The sequence below is a fragment of the Mastomys coucha genome, unplaced genomic scaffold (genome assembly GCF_008632895.1).
Source record: "Mastomys coucha isolate ucsf_1 unplaced genomic scaffold, UCSF_Mcou_1 pScaffold1, whole genome shotgun sequence".
NCBI lineage: Eukaryota > Metazoa > Chordata > Mammalia > Rodentia > Muridae > Mastomys > Mastomys coucha.
The window spans coordinates 82033896-82037558 of NW_022196891.1; the positions used below are offsets into that span (position 1 = coordinate 82033896).

The 3663-nt window shown below is 47.9% G+C and overlaps 1 long non-coding RNA gene across 1 annotated transcript; it reads right to left on the bottom strand.

Annotated features, from left to right (window-relative positions):
• Nucleotides 1-373: 373 nt before the first annotated feature.
• Nucleotides 374-958, bottom strand: LOC116071692. The gene is made up of 2 exons (XR_004111082.1): nt 734-958; nt 374-579 (listed from the first exon to the last, which is right to left on the bottom strand). It is a non-coding gene; the product is annotated as an uncharacterized LOC116071692 (long non-coding RNA).
• Between the last annotated feature and the right edge of the window lie 2705 nt (nt 959-3663).

Here is a 3663-nt window from a genome sequence, read left to right on the forward strand (position 1 = left end):
TTTATTTATTTTTAATTGATTGGTATGCGTGTTTTACCTGTATGCACATGTGTGTAGCACGTGTGTCTGGCGTCCAGAGGAGAGAGAGGTAAATGTTGCATCTCCCAGAACTGGAGTTACAGGTGATTGTGAGCTGCTCTGTGGGTGCTGGGAATGGGAGCTGTGACCTCTGTAAGAGCAAGAGCTCTTCACAGCAGAGCTGTCTCCGGAATCCCAAGAAATGGCATTTAATTATTTAGCCAGTGGGGGATGGGGATGGTGGTGGTACTAGTTACAGTCTGCGTTTGTACGCGTGTTTGTATATTTATATGTGTGCTTGTGTGTGTGTGTGTGTGTGTGTGTGTGTGTGCGTGTGAAAGTCAAAGGACAATCATTTCTCAGGCATCAGCTACCTTTTTTTTTTATTTTGTTGAAACAGGCTCTCTCACTGGCCTGGAGTTCTCCAAGTAAGCAATGCTGGAGGGCCAGGGAGCCCCTGGAATTTGCCGGTCCCTGCCTCCGCTTCACTGGACCGATGAACACACACCACGCTTAGCTCCGTTTTACATGGCTTCTGGGGACCAAGCTCACATCTTCATGCTTACCAACAGAGGGGGGGGGGAGGGAGAGGGAGAGGGAGAGGGAGAGGGAAATAGAGAGAGAGAGGAGAGAGAGAGAGAGAGAGTTAACTTATCTCTTTGTAAAAGTTTTCCTTGTGTGACATAGCAAAGCTTTTGAAAGATAACAAATTTACCATCTCCTTTCAGTTGACCTCGGGCTGTGACTGAGGCCGTCTCGTCTCTCATGTTAATGAACTGAACACCTTTCTGCCCCGCCCCGTGTCCTATCTCTGTGGTCACCTGGAAGTCACATGTGCATGTGAAAGAGCCCTGGTGACAGTAGGCATTTGTGCCACAGAGTGAAAAGACAGGTGTGGTGGGGCTGTGACCAGCCAAAGGAAGCTGTGCCCTAGTCTGCAATGATGTCGCACGTCAACGGAAACCATGGTAATGGGAGAATGACTGGAAACCCAACACACTTGAACCCTGCCACTGAGAGAGGGCGGAACAATGGAAAGGTGCCTGGGAGGAGAGGTGTCACTAGGAATAACAGGACACAGTGGCTCTGGCATAATTAAAACTGGGTCTTGAGGTAGGCATGGCCGAGGATCTCAATGGTGTTGGCACCCAGGGTTTTATTCATGTGATGCCTGTCAGGTGACACCCTCATCTGATATCGGCTGACACTATAGAAACTGGGTTTCTCTGATCTAGCGATCACCATCATGGCTGTTAAAAATTAGCCAGCGCAGTGACAGTGCATTTGTACACACCTCCCAACAGAGCCCTCATCAGGAGCCTCTCTGAGCTGCTGGCTGCACCCTGCCTGGTGATTTTGTATTGATTCCCAGAAGAATGTCAACACTGTTCCGAACTGGATGAGTCTCAGAGAAAGGCCTGCTAGGGAGGACAAGTTACCACACGGTCTGTGTCCTGTGGTGTTGAGATAGCCCCCAAGGAAGGAGAAAAAAACAACAGATAAACCTCCGCAAATTGGGAAATTTGTTTTGTTAGATACTTCCAACTCACTCGACCATCCCTGTCTTCAAGCTTGCCGTCAGTGATCCTCCTGCCTCTGCCTCCCTCATGCTGGGGTCTGAGGTATGTGTGTACTGCTAGGCATGGTTTAATGCTGTTCTACTAATGAAGTTCATTAATTTATTAGAACATATATCAGGATCTTAATATACTCAGGATCCTTGGGATGGGTTAACGTGGGGACGGGGCACATGTTCCAAAGAATTTCTCAGGAACCAATGATGTGTGCTCCTGGTTTCCTACCACTTGGCCAATGGCAGTTAGTCAAGATGGCTGCCATGCTCTGTTGTCCTTCCCAAACTTGGGGAGTTTCCATGTTACAGAAATTACCATATCACCGCGTGGTTGTTCTGATTCGTTTAAGCTAAAATGGAAAGGTCCCTGCTGCTCAGAGATAACGGCCCCAGGGCCAATCCCATTAAGTTCCCCTGAGGAGGCCCTGGGGCAAAGACAACGTTACTTGAAAGACAGCGTCACTCAGTCACTCAGAACACTTGCCAGAACGAGACAATGAAGCACAGACGAGATGAACAGAGCTCCAGAGACCTGGAGAAGCTTTTCCACCTTGTTGGGATGCAGAATTGCAACACCAGCTCCCTCGCTGTTTAAAAGTATCTCCTTTTGTTTATTTACTCTCTCATTCCATCTTGTGGGCCAACGGCCTTATTCGCAACTTCCTGTAAAGTCTCGCCCTGTGTACTCCAGAGAGCATATTACAAAAATAGCTTCCTGGGGAAGCTTGCACTCTATGAAAGGCACAAAACAAAACACAAAACCATATTAAGATGAGAAAAAAAAACAAACAAAATAAAAGAGAAACTACTTTGGATTCTACCCAGTTGGCCATTCATCTCGTTTTTTTTTGTCCCCACCACTTGTCAGGTCTGGGCTTAACTGGTCCTATGTCTTAGACCCCAAAGCCAATATGATTGCTTACCAGTATCCAATAGGTCTGTCTACCTAACTCTGCCTGCCTAGACCCTGCTTGCTTTGATTTTTGCTTTGTTTTCTTCTATTCATTCAACAAATATCAGGTGCATATTCTGACCATGCACGAGGTCTTTAGAGTCAGCTGGAGAGGAAGATGACTGAGGAAGCTCTTTCTTGTAGAGTCAACATCTACCTGGCCTTTGAACTCTGCCTCAAACTCATCTCTCTGCTGGGAAGAAAAAATATGTAAGAAATGCTAGACACTCACAGCCAGGACTCATGCAGCGCCCATGAATCCGACTTTCTCCTTTCTTTTTCTTCCCCTCTCCGCTTCTAGTCTACTTTCTTCTTTTCCGTGCTCCTTCCTCCCTCTACCTCACCTTCCACCCTGCCCTCTTCCTTCCTCTCCCCTACCCTCTTTTCTCATTCCCTCCCCGCTCCTCCACACTGGCCTTCCCATCTCTTTATGGGCAGCTGACCTCTTCCCTTTTAGGTTGTCTGGTCTGGGCTGCATCTATCAGCTCACCCCTGTTCCTGAAATGTCCTGTGTGGTCCATTCCTATGGTACCATGACAGACTGAGAGAACTGGGTCACCTGTGTCTCTATCACTCATAAGTAGGAACATTTTTACTCAGCATACTCTTCAGGCATCTTGGTTCCGACGTGTCACAGTTAAAGACAGGAGGCCACAGAGCAGACGGCTGCGTGGTGAATCCAGCCGTGGGGCATTCATGGCTCTGAAGTGACAGCAGTGAGTTTCCCATCAGACTCTGATACCCAGAGGAGCATTTTGAAAAAAACTGAATGACGGGGGGCATTTTGCCAGTACCCCTTCCATTTGCTCTCTCTCTATATATATAGACAGACCTGTGGCCAGTGACAGAGATGACATTAACAGGCAGAGCCAGCTTTCCTTGGAAACATCCATTCCGGGGCTCTGTTATCTGCCCCTCTGCTTCCCCTCCCCCAGTGGCCCCATCCCAGCAAGAATTTAATATGCAGCATTAAATTGTAATTTAATATGTATGCTCACTGTCCTTTGTCTGGGCCTGAGCTCTGGAACCCATAATGCTGCTGTGGAAGCATACGGGTCAATCCTCCTTCTCCAGCCTCCTCTAGATCCAGAATCCCCCAGAGCAGAGAGAGAGAGAGAGA